This window comes from Tachyglossus aculeatus, chromosome X3 (genome assembly GCF_015852505.1).
Source record: "Tachyglossus aculeatus isolate mTacAcu1 chromosome X3, mTacAcu1.pri, whole genome shotgun sequence".
In the NCBI taxonomy this organism is placed as follows: domain Eukaryota; kingdom Metazoa; phylum Chordata; class Mammalia; order Monotremata; family Tachyglossidae; genus Tachyglossus; species Tachyglossus aculeatus.
Genome location: NC_052099.1, coordinates 20,258,181 through 20,271,814, shown reverse-complemented (window position 1 = coordinate 20,271,814; position 13,634 = coordinate 20,258,181). Strand labels below are relative to the sequence as shown.

Sequence of the window (13,634 nt, the reverse complement as noted above, 5' to 3'; positions counted from 1 at the left end):
GAGATTTCATAAAATGAGAGGGAATGGGGTCAGAAGCACAGGTGGCCGGAGTAGCACTTGAGAGGAGGGAGGAGACCTCATCTGAGGATACTGCTGGGAAGGATGGGAGAGTACTAGAGAGGGTTGAGAGCTGGGGGGGTGGAAGAAGTAGGAGGAGTGACTTTGGGGAGCTCAGATGGCCCAAGCACTGTATTAAGCGCTGGGATAGATAAAAATGAATCAGGTTGAACACAGTTCATGTCCCACAAGGGGCTTACAGTCTTAATTCCCATTTTACAGATAAGCTCAGTGAGGTAGAAAGAAGTGGACTGACTTTGCCCACGGTCCCACAGCAGACAAGTGGCAGAGCCATGACTAGAACACAGGCCCTTCTGACATCCAAGCTTATGCTCTATCCACTATGGCACAATACTTCTCACTTCTCTTAATGTCATAAAAGGAGTGTTTTCACTACATGTTTTGGATGGAACACGGGGAGGAAATTAGGGAGCTTCTTCAAACAATGCACATCTGTCTGGATGCTCCAAGACCCAATAAAATATAGGAAGACCCAGTTTCATGCATGTGTGTGGTGGTGGATTTCACCGAGTGCTAGAAGAAATATTGGACAAACGTTCTTCAAGAAGTAACCTAGTGTTAAGGGTGAACTAGTTGTACTCCATAATTGTAATAATTGTGGTATTTGTTAAGCACTTACTATATGTCAAACACTGCACTAAGCACTGGCATAAAAACAGGATAATCATGTTGTATACAGATCCCGTACCTAAAAGAAGTTCAGTGGCTTGCTCAAGGTCACATAGCACACAAGCAGGAGAGCCAGGACCCCAATCCAAGTCCTCTGACTCCCAGGCAGAGGACTTCCTTACTTCCTTCCACTAGGCTGCTTTGCTTTCCACAGCTAATAGACACTGTGACACTTAATTTTTCCACAAGCAAAATGGCTTGCCTTTCTAACTAACGGCCTCCTTTTAAGGTAAAATTGACAACACTGTGTTTGCAGGTTTTTATCTTGTTGTTTTAAACTAATTAAATAAGGCAGATTTTTTGCTCGTAGCCACTTCAATTCAGTATCACTGATGCATAAATGGCATTTTCTTTGAGTGAAAAGTTGGATTAAAATGTGCCCCCTAAAAACAAACAAACAAAAAAACCCCATAACCATCCTGTTCCATTGTATTTGAAAAGGCTGCCCACCTTCTAAGCTCAGTGGTCGAGTTGCTTTTTTTTTTTCCTTTTATGCAAAAAGCCCCACGGCCAAGTGCATTCTCCTTGGATTGTGGCAAGCCATTTTTGCTCAAAACAGCCCAGGGGCTCACGCTGTCATGATGACAAATGAAGCTTGACTGAAATACAACTCTGATCCCAAAAAAATCTGACTCCACAACAGTCAAGGGCGGCTTGCTCAAAATGGCCCGCTTGTGGAGCTCCAAATTAGGGTGGAGTCTCAAGGGTTGCCTTACCAGCACAAGGAATTTCAAAGCCTACCTGGTGTATGTCAGCAGAGGCATCACATACAAACAAAATAGCCCTACTGTCAGACATAAGCATCTAAAATAAAATAAATTTTCATTAGAGTCGTTTTGTGGGTACAGCTGATATCCTGCCTCTAAAAATATTTTGGTGGCATCTGGTTAGCTAAAATGGATGAAGAGAAGTGGAAGTTGTATAGTCATATTTAACAGTATTTTTTGAGCACCTATCATCTGCAGAGGAATGTAGTAAGCACTTGGAAAGATCCAAGTTAGTAGATAAATAATAATAATAATGAAAATAAGAGAAGCAGAATGGCTAGTGGAAAGAGTACAAGACTGGGAATCAGAGGACCTGTGTTCTGATACCGATTCTGCAAAGTTCTTGATGTGCTATCTTTGGCAAGTCACCACTTCTCTGTGCCACAGTTTCCTTAACTGTAAAATGGGGATTTGACAACTGTTCTCCCTCCTACTTAGGCTGTGAGTCTTTTGTGGGAGAGGGACTGTATCCAACCTGATAAACTTGGATCTACCCCAGCGTTTAGAACAGTGCTTGACACAAAGTAAGTGCTTGAAAAATATTGAAATAGTACTACTAATAGTAATAATACAATCCCTGTGCTGAAGGACTATACAATCTAGAGGGGGAAACAGAAGAAATTTACAGTTTGACAAAGTGTATGTGGTTTTTGTTTTTTTTTTTACAGTACTTGTAATTGCTTTCTATGTTCCAGGCTCAATATTAATTACTGCTTAGGTAATAGGGCATTTAAGTGAATAAGTACAGGTTGCCCCAGGAGTTGTGAGGACAGAAATGTGGTGGAGACACAAGTGCTGAGGTGGTAACTGGGGGGTATATAACCTGGAAAGAAGATAATTAATTGGGGACTACCTCTTGGAGTCTTGCTGTAATCCTAAAATGCCTTATGCACTAAAATAAATTAACCCAAGAACTACTACTGAATCCTGTTTAAGAACAAAAACACTATTAAACAAGACTATAGACCAGATCACTTTCTGAACCTCAAACAAATGGATTCACAAAGCTTCATCAATTCTGGAATGGAAAATGGCATATGAACAAAGTCCATCTTATTTTTTTTTTAAACCAGAATCATATTCAGGGAATTACTGAATCCAACAGAAATATGGCATACCACCTTCATGGAAGTCTCATTTCAGTTTTCATTTCAACTTAATCTCTTCAAAGTTTTAACAATAAAATAGAAAATGTGAAAATTTAAAGTAATTATCAGAAACAATTGTGGTTCATATCTCTATTGTAAAATTGACTATTTTCAGGAAAGTACATATCTATATATGCTGAAACTAAGTTAATTTCATAATCTGGGGTAGATACAAGGGAATAAAATAGGACATAATCGATGTTCCACATGGGTCATATAGTCTAAAAAGAAGGGGAATCAAGTATTTTATCCCCATTACACACTAGGAAATCAAGAACAGAGAAGTTAAGCAACTTGCCCAAGATCACACAGCAGGGTAAGTGGCTGAACGTAAATGGGTGTCTCGACTCCCACCCTTCTGGTCTTTCCACTAATCCACCTTGCTTTTGTTTTCTGCCTTCTACAACTACTGCAGCCTCTGAGCAGCATTCAAAAATAACCCCAAAGGAAAGTGCTTTGCAGTCGCAGAAATCTCAAATGACACAGTCATTGATGACTGTCATTACCTTGTCCAATTTCTGGTCTCAGATGACTTGCCCAGTCCCTTCTCATTTTTTCTGGTGGTAGAGAATGTCGGACTCTCATACCAGGGTCTTCACCTGACCTTCTAATGACTCTTGAAGAGATGGAGTTTCCATTATGGCCTAAAGCACTAGAAGAGGACATGGGAGTGTGCCATTAGGAGGGCAGATGTGTTTGGGAAGCTATTACTGAAACTTCAGTATAAGGAAAAAGGAACAAGTCTTGGGGCTTTCAAAAAAGCTGAGAAGAGAATCATCTACTCTGCCTGAGTTGCATTTTCAATCACTTAAAATGTGAGTGCCTATTAAATCATTCTGTCATTATGACTACTCTCAGAAATGAAAGGGTACTTTCTAAAGGAAGGATTGGCATGGCTAACAGTCCTTTTCCACAAATTTAAATTGCATATCCCTACACTGCTATGATATGAAAGGATAATGTGCTCACCCCCAATGTCTGCAAGTAGACATTCTTTAAACAATCCAATGCCAATACGAATCACCCTCTCATCCTTCCTCAAAGGCTAAATGGGCAAATCTGTGGGAAGATTCAAATTAACTTTTAGCAAGTTGCTTTAATGGTTTAGCCACTATAATCTCTTGCAAGTTCTCTCATTAGATTTAAATGTTTGCGTGAGCCATACTGTAGAAAAGTCAATCTGTTCTGAGAATGCCATCATAGTAGTAATAATAGCTGCTGTGTTCATTGAATGCCCAATGGGTGCAGTGCACCACCCTAAGAGCCTGTGAGAGACAGCTTCATTTTAATGCCTTCACCATGTGACTGTAAACTAATCTTACAGAAAGATTCATATTAATATGTACTTTAAAAATATGCAAATGTGTTCAGTAACTTCAAAATGCTCAGCACTTGCTAATCAGGTACTGTGTATGCAATGATGCCTTAAAGGATGAGAGGATAACTTCACTTTTTGGTATTAGGATCATCTTTGTCACAGCCTAGTTTCTTTAAAGCCTATCCTAATTAAATCCCCGGCCCCTGTGTCTAGGGTTTTTGCTAAACTGCCCAGTTTTTCTGAGTGTTACCAGGTCAGCTTGGAATGCCTCACTCACTGAAACAAGGAATTAATTTAACCATTTGAATATATTTTAGTTTTGTGCTAAGACACTGCTTTTGCAGTTGGTTCAAAATTTTCAAGTGCCCTCTGATGATGCCTTTTACTGATAGGATATTCAGATCTCCAGGACAGTCTAACAGTACCATTCAACTCTTGCAATCCACATATTAGAGTCATGGCACCACAGCAATGAGCCAAAAATTAACCCCAAGAACCTTGGATGTGTTCTCAGGAACAAGTTCTAGCTTTTCAGTATGTGTCCTCACTGCTGCTAGGACAGTTTTCCAGGCTTCTAACCTGGCTTAAGCCCCATGGCTCTGCACTCTGAAACGCTTCTTGAGTCATTTCAGTAGTTCTGAGAGTGAAAAGTGCTATTATGGTTATTGTTTTGGCAGTCAGGCAAACGTTCTTTGACTTGTCATTCATTACATGCCCCAAAGAGCCATAGACCTAAGTGTTTTCGGTCTCAATTTCCTCACTGTGTCTGGCGTTTAGCAGAATCTGCTTTATAACCTATTCCCAAAACATAAAAAGGCTCTGAAGTAAATAGCAGCTCTACACCTGACAGAGAAGAATGGCCAAAAATCTTAGTTCTTTCCTACGGACAAAGGCAGAACAAAAAAATCTGAGGCCCATCAAATGACAGTAGTATCATTACTATTGAAATGACATTAAAAAACACTTGCAGAAAAGGCAAGTAATGTAACAATTAGGATAGAATGAAAATGTCAAGAAATATTGATAGTGACAAGGGTAAAAGGCTGAACATTAACTAAGAATTGGTTGAGTCCCTGATAAGGGCAACATTTGGACTTTCTTTAACATACTTACAAAAGAAGAGACTTACCCAGGGCCAGCACTTTAGGGAAAGCATGAAGAGGATGCTCTAGAGCTATTCATTCCCCTCTCAGCCCCACAGCCCTTATGCACATATTAGTAATTTAAATTCATTTATAGTAATATAATAATGATGGTATTTGTTATGCACTGTTCTAAGAGCTGGGGAGGATACAAGGTAAGCAGGTTTTCCCACTTAGGGCTCACAGTCTTAATCCCCATTTTACAGATGAAGGAACAGAGGCACAGAGAAGTTAAGTGACTTGCCCGAGGCCACACAGCAGACAATTGGTGGAGCTGGGTTTAGAACCCATGACCTCTAACTTCCAAGCCTGTGATCTTTCCATTGAGCCAAGCTGCTTCTCTTTGTCTATATAATATCTGTCTTCCCCTCTGGACTGTAAAGTTGTTGTGGGCAGGTAATGTGTCTACCAACTCTGTTGTAGCATCCTCTCCCAAGTGCTTAGTACAGTGTTCTGCACATAGTCTCCCAAGGACCCTAAAAATGGAAATCCCAGTTAATCGACATTGATTTGTGCTTATATACTAAGCCCATTTAAATATTTTTTAACGTATCCTTAAGTGGCTCAAGTAAAAATCTGAACCAAACTAGATACCATTAGTCAAGACCTTATTCATTCAATCATATTAATGAGCACTTACTGTGTGCAAAGCCCTGTACTAAAAAAGCAAAGCACTTGGGAAAGTACAATATAAACAGCAGACACATTTCCTGCCCACGACAAGCTCAGTCTGCAGGGGAAGACTGTAAATGAATAAATAAATTACAGATATAGAGAGATATTTACATATGTGCTGTAGGAAAGGGAGGTAGGATGAATGAAGGAGTAAAGAGCAGTGCAGAAGGGAGTGGGAAAGGAGGGCTTCTTAACAATAATAATAATAATAATGATGGTATTTGTTAAGCACTTACTATGTGCAAAGCACTGTTCTAAGCACTGGGGAGGTTACAAGGTGATCAGGTTGTCCCACGGGGGGCTCGCAGTTTTAATCCCCATTTTACAGATGAGGTAACAGGCACAGAGAAGTTAAGTGACTTGCCCAAAGTCACACAGCTGACAGTTGGCGGAGCCAGGATTTGAACCCATGACCTCTGACGCCAAAGCACGCGCTCTTTGCACTGAGCCATGCTGCTTCTTGGAGGAGATGTGCCTTCAATATGGCTTGAAGTGGGGGAGAGCAATTATCAGCCTGATATGAAGAGCAAGGGTGTTCCAGGCCAGAGAGAGGAAGTGTCGGCTGCCAGATAGAGGAGATCGAGGTACAGTGAGAAGGTTAGCATTAGAGGAACCTTATTGTTTCCATTACTTGACATTGATGGGTTTTAATGTCAATGGAGCTAAAAGCCCTCATTTAGCGTTTTTTATACTTAATCCCCTAGGATTTTAAGGAAATGAAAAAGAGAATGATTTACCACTAGTAATAACTTAATAATTACATGTAAGTGGCCCATTTAGTCTGTAAGTTAAATCAAAGTCAAAAAATTATTTGTGAGGCTGAGTACACCGCAGCAAACCTTTTGGCTCCGTATTCATTATTGCTTTTGTATATTCAAAGAGAATCTAGTCATGAATCAATGAGATCTTCTCAGTATATTAATATAGAAAGCTACAGGATAAATGCAGAATTTATCAAATTTGCTCACTGTCAGGTTTCTGCTAGACATATTCAAAATCAAGTTACTGTATTTTAAAATGTTTTCACTCCATTTTCTTTTTCACAATTATACTGACATCCATTGGCCCAAGAACTAAAGATGATTTTGTTTTTTAAGGTCTTAATTGCCTGTGGCAAAATTCTTATAATGTTGTCCTGTGAAAATTGGCATTATGCAAGAGGAGACTGAAATTCTAGTCTTGATGAATGATTGACAGGGTTCTTTAGCAATGCAGAATACCTGATGATGGACAATTCAGCTGAGCCAATATTCTCATTGACATTGTCATATAGCAGGACACAGAAAATTATCAGGATCCCATACACCTGCCTGAAAAATTGCTTAAGTAATTATACTGCAACATATTAACCCTCGTCATACTCAGACCTTCTGTGTCTTTCCATCTCCAGCCCCACACCATTCTTCAAAACATAAAGCTTATTCTTGGAATTCCGTTCTGGAAAACCTGCCTCAAAATACTAATATTAATCCCAGTAATAATGATAATTCTCATGCATAGTTGTCCCCTCAAATTCTTTGTGGTTAAATCAGACCTCTTCAAGCCCACAAGTCCTGACATGACACACTGAAATCTGTGCCCAGACTTTAGGAACATCTATGACATCTTTGAGATCCTGCCATGCACCCTCTATTGCGGTGTACAACCCCATATCTTTTCCCATTGCCAGAAGTTTACCACTTTGGGGTCATCAATTAATATACCTCTACCTTCTACTTCCCTTACTCATGTTCTTTCTTCTCTAGGAGTGTGAGTCTGATGGATTATGGCAAGAACTATGTTTAACATAATTACCTTGTACCCACCCCAGGCTTAGCAAAGCAGTTACTACATATTAAGCACTTAAAAATACCACAATTATTCTTATATTTTCCAGATCGAACCCTACTTCTTCACATTTGAAGTCACAGATATTGTTCAAACCCTCACTACCTCCTGTCTGGATCACTAAACTGACCTCATTACTCTCAATCTTCCTGCCTCCAATCTCTTCCCTCCTCAACTTATCCTGCACTCGTCGAATAAACCAGTTAATGAAAGACACAGTTCTAAGCAATGGAATAGATACACACTAATCAATTTAGATCTAGTCCATGTCTCACATGGGGCTCACAGTCGTAATCTCCATTTGACAGATGAGGAAACAGGCACAGAGAAATGACTTGCCGATGGTCACTCAGCAGACAAGTGGCGGAGCTGGGAATAGAAACCACGTCCTTCTGATTCCCAGGCCTGTATTCTATCCATTAGGCCATGTTGCTTCCAATTCGTGTTTGCTTACTGTATGCAGTGTGCCAAGTGTTTGGGAGATTACAGTGTAATTTTTAGACATGATCCTTTTAGACTGTGAGCCCACTGTTGGGTAGGGACTGTCTCTATATGTTGCCAACTTGTACTTCCCAAGTGCTTAGTACAGTGCTCTGCACACAGTAAGCGCTCAATAAATACGATTGATTGATTGATTGGAGAAGACAGGCATTCCCATGAGTTACAGCTATGGGGAGGGACAGAGTATGAAGATAAGCACATTCACGCTGTAGGATAAGTTCAGATCATCTTCCTAAAATTTAATTCAGAATGCAACATCATGCTTCTGACCACTGGCTTACATGTCTTACACCAACTATTTCCTTTTGATTTCTCTGCTCTCTTCACCCACTACACCTAATTCACTCTCCATCCAAATGAGCCCATCTTGCTTCTAACTCTTCCATGCCAGCTCATCATCCACACCCCTTTCTCCGGAAACCTCCTGCCGTTCAAAACACCAGACCACTTCTTCCTGATCTTTTTCCCGGGGAAGGGTGGAGGGGGTTTCCCAACCAATCCATCCATTGTCATGTCACCCAATAGCTACCATTAGCTCCTTAGCTTGTCAATTAATGTATTCCAAATATTTAATTATGAATTTTTATACAATTACCAGTTATGGTTCTTTTTTCCATGCAGGTCCCACTGAATGTATTTAATCTGTGCCCTCCATCTTCTTCATTAGATTTTAAATTCCTCAGGGGGGGTGACCCATCTTATTTTTTTTTTAAATGGTATTTGTTAAGTGCTTACTATGTGCCAGACACTGCACTAAGTGCTGGGATAGATGAACGTTTATCAGACAGGACAACTGGACAAAATCCATGTCCCACTTGGGGCTCACAGGATTAATCCTCATCATACAGACAAGACAACTGAGGGACAGAGAAGTGAAGTGACTTGCTCAAGGTCACATAGCAAGCAAGTGGCAGAGCAAGGATTAGGGAAGCAGTGTGGCCTTGTGGAGGGAGTATGGGTCTGGGGGTAAGAAGGACCTGTGTCCTAATCTCAACTCTGCCAGGTACTTGCTGAGTGACTTTGGACAAGTCACTTCACTTCTTTGTGCCTCAATTTCCTCAACTGTAAAATGGGGATACCTGTTCTCCTTCCTACTTAGACTGTGAGCCCCATGGGGAGCAGGGTTTGTGTCCAACCTAACTGACTTGTATCTACCCCAGTGTTTAAACGGTATTTGACATAGAGTAAGAAAGCACTTTAATTCCATTCAGAAAAAAAAAATAAATAAATAAAAAATCACCTCAGATCCTTCTGACTCCCGGGCCTGTTCTCTAGTCATTACACCATGCTGCTTTCAAACCTGCTTCATCTTTCCATTTACTATATTTTCTAACAACCTAATACAGTGTTCTCACACAGCTGATGCTCGAAGCCTTTGACTGAATTTACTGAAAAATCTACTGAATGTGAAGCATTGTACTACGAACTTGTAAGAGTACAGTAAAAGTAACATTCCCTGTCCTCAAGGACGTACAATCTAATGGGGTAGATGGACACAATTATTGACAAATAGGGTGAGGAGAATTTAAATTTAAGTTGTTTAACTCTTGCATGGTGAAAAGGAAAATGAATAATTGAAGATATACATGTGAATTCAAAGAAAAATCTGCATTTATACAATAATTCAGATAAAGTACATGAATGTTTGGTGGGTTATTAAATGAAAAGAGTATGTAAAGGTTGTGGTAGTTCATGGATTTTCCAGTGGAAGGAGATAAAGGGATGATATTTACAGTGCTTCATATGGAAATGTTTTAGAGCACCTGGAGTGAATTTTCAAGGGCAGAATTACTGTGGAGAAGTTTTGAAAAAAATCAAACATTTACCAAAAATCTGCACTATTGAGGATTTTTGAGATGCTGACACACCATGGTGGCCAGGACATGGTCAGATAGGTCTTTTTAAGGATGTTTGGAGTTTTTTTCTCAGTCTGGGGAAAACAAGATGCATTTGAAAAAAGGACTTGTGAAAGCAGCTGTAAAACTCTTTACAGCATTTCTTTGCAGAGAAAGGAGATAGTTGGGCTTTTGAACTCAATAGTAGAGATGGGAATGTTGTCAATAAAAGTAGAATTTCCGGCCGCATTCTAGGTTTGGAGAACCAACTAGATTATTATACTGCATAAAAATGAGAAACTCTCTTAGTGGGTAGTTAAGAAAGTTGTTATTTGAAACCTAGGAATGATCGATATACATTAATAGTTTAAGTACAGTGTTAGGAATCAATTAAGCTTCAATTATCCAAATGATAATACAGTTTGTGAACTACACAATTTAGCAAAAACATGAGGATTCAACTCTAGTGCTGAAGTGAATGCTCTATTCCACATGATGAGATCCAAAGAATGTGGAATCCTGGATAAACTCCATCAGGGTGATTTGCCTTGTGGAACGGAAACTTTTTACTTTTTTAAAACATTGAGAGGAGAAAGAGAATTTTAAAAAAATCAATGAAGAGCAAGAAGAAAGAAGATGCAAATTATTGAGCACTTATGTGCAGAAGCAGCATGGCTCAGTGGAAAGAGCACGGGCTTGGGAGTCAGTGGTAATGGGTTCTAATCCTGGCTCCGCCATGTCTGCTGTATGACCTTGGGCAAGTCACTTAAACTTTGAGCCTCAGTTACCTCATCTGCAAAATGGGAATTGAGACTGTGTGCCCCACATTGGACAACCTGATCACCTTGTATCTCCCCAGTGCTTACAACAGTGCTTTGCACATAGTAAGCGCTTAACAAATGCCATCATCATCATCATCATCATCACGAAGCGCTTGGGAAGTATAAATCGTTTATAATGGAGATCAATGGAAATTGCCTTAAAAAAATGAATCATTTGAACACGCCTACCCTTTCTTTTACGTAGCAGCAGAGTACCAGAATGAGCAGTTACCGAGAACCCACTGGGTAGAATGAAGTACAAAACAAAACTGATGTTTTGACTGCACTTGACTTGATAGTCACCCAAGTCCCACAGCTCTTATGGAAGTATATTTTTGCTCTTCCATAAATTATGAACAGGGGAAATTGTAAGGTCTGTATCTTCCTGTAGACTTAAGCTTTTTGTAGGCAGCAAACACGTCTACAGACTCTGTTGTATTTTACCAATCGCTTAATACAGTGCACAAAGTGTTCAGTACATACCAATGATTGACTGATTGGTCAGTAAGCACTCAATAATTACCACTGATTGACCTGTATAATTATAATTGAGTGTCCAACTGGATATTAATAATAATAATAGCATTTGTTAAGCACTTACTATGTGCAAATCACTGTTCTAAGCGCTGGGGAGGATACAAGGTGATCAGGTTGTCCCACGGGGGGCTCACAGAGAAGTTAAATGACTTGCCCAAAGTCACACAGCTGACAATTGGCAGAGCGGAGATTTGAACCCATAACCTCTGACTCCCGAGCCCATGCTCCTTCCACTGAGCCACACTGCTGAATCATATACAAAACTGAGAACGGGTAGAAATAAGTACGTAGGGGTTTATTTTTACTTGGAGAGTTAGAACTGAAGATACATGGCAGTTTTGTAGGTAATTTAGAAAACAAAGGATCAGATGATTAATGAACAAATGGAGTGAAGCCACTCCCCCACCACAGTTCATTTCAGGGCTGCATTGCCAATGGCACCAGGACAAGAAAAGCTACCCACATAACCCATCTGCGAACATTTTTCATGCGATAATGATGTCTCTTTAGGTTTCATTAGAGACAGCAGAGGAAGCAATAAAGGAAAAATGTCCTCCGTTAGCATTGCACAAGCACTTGTTCCTCGCCAGGATCCTACACACAGTTGTGGAGCAGGTGGCATCAAAATCCAGTTATTATGCTGCTGCCCCTCCAAAGCACTTTAGCACATTTGCACACACATTGTTTTGAATCTCAAAACACTAATGGAATCAAACTTTAATTTTCTTGCAGGAAACTGTAAAAAGAAAAACAAGCCACTCTTCACGGGGAATGAAACGATACCGTCTATTCAAAGTCAACATGCATCTGATGGTTAGTGTCTTTGGTTTAGGTAGGAATTTTATGATGAAAGGAGTAATATTTGCTTGAGTGGATATTATATCCATAGAATCACATAATAGGAAATAATTACATGCAATCTAGATTTTGTAAGAAAAAAAGGTATGGGGAAATTATTTGTTTTGCAGATTTAGTTGACAATGCATCGTAAAATTCTCAATTACAATTGTGGCACAGCTTGGGTTATAATCCTGTGGTTCCAAGCTTTCTAAAATCCAACTTAAGTATCCTTTATTGATTGTAAATATCTCATACAAGGTTGAACAATGGCAACAACAAAAAAAACCCCTTCAAAATTCATTTTGTCTGAGTGCTAATAAGTATCCCTAAGGAGTTCCATAGCAAGTGTAAAGAAACCACAGTACAAGAAGGGACAGTGTCTACAGTTATTAATAATGATGATATTTGTTGAGCACTGTTCTAAGCGCTGAGGAGGTTACAAGGTGATCAGGTTGTCCCAAGGGGGGCTCACAGTTTTAATCCCCATTTTACAGATGAGGCAACAGGCACAGAGAAATTAAGTGACTTGCCCAAAGTCACATAGCTGATAGTTGGTGGAGTCGGGATTTGAACCCATGATCTTATTCCAAAGCCCGTGCTCCTTCCACTTAGTCACACTGTTTCTCCATTACCAATGTATACAACGGATAACCTCTCAGGACTGCACCTGGAGAGTTTCCAGTAGTCTACCAGTCTCTACTACAAGAGGGAGAGTCAGGCAGAGACTTACCCATTCCATTCCTAGCTTGGGCAGTGGCTAGTGAATGGAAGGCAATCTCCTACAAGTCAAAACTCACCTGTCCTGGGCAGTAGCGGCATGGGAGAGAGTTGAAGACACAGACTCAGGTTTACTGCGTGGAAGGAGGTAATAGTAAACAGCTTCTGTATTTTTTTTTTTAACCAAGAAAACTCTACGGATGCACTACCAGAATGATTGCAGATGGAGGTGGGGTGTTCCGGGAGAGATGTGTCCATAGCGTCGCTATGGGTCGGACACGATTTGACAGCATAAGATAACGACAATATAACGGATGGGATTTTTGTCCTGCAATGTTGTCATCAGGCAAATCAAGACTGGAAAGCATCTAAAGTGTAGGACCCAAGTGAAACAAGCAATGTATTACTGACACCCCAAAATGCTTCTGGATACAGATCGAAGACCTGGATAGATGTAACACAATCATTCATCTATAATAATAATAATAATAATAATAATAATAATAATAATAGTATTTATTAAGCACTTCCTATGTGCAAAGCACTGTTCTAAGCGCTGGGGGAATACAAGGTGATCAGGATGCCCCACGGGGGGCTCACAGTCTTAATCCCCATTTTACAGATGAGGGAACTGAGCCACAGAGAAGTGAAGTGACTTGCCCAAAGTCACACAGCTGACAATTGGCAGAGCCAGGATTTGAACCCATGACCTCTGACTCCAAAGCCCGGGCTCTTATCCACTGAGCCACGCTGCTTCTC

At 40.1% G+C, this 13,634-nt stretch overlaps 1 protein-coding gene and 1 non-coding gene across 2 annotated transcripts in view; one reads left to right on the top strand and one right to left on the bottom strand.

Annotated features, from left to right (window-relative positions):
- CDH18 (cadherin 18) overlaps positions 1-13,634 on the bottom strand; it is a 452,445-nt gene that overhangs the window by 386,294 nt on the left and 52,517 nt on the right. The window lies entirely within an intron of this gene.
- Positions 12,808-12,945, top strand: LOC119949045. The gene has a single exon (XR_005457142.1). It is a non-coding gene; the product is annotated as a small nucleolar RNA SNORA7 (small nucleolar RNA).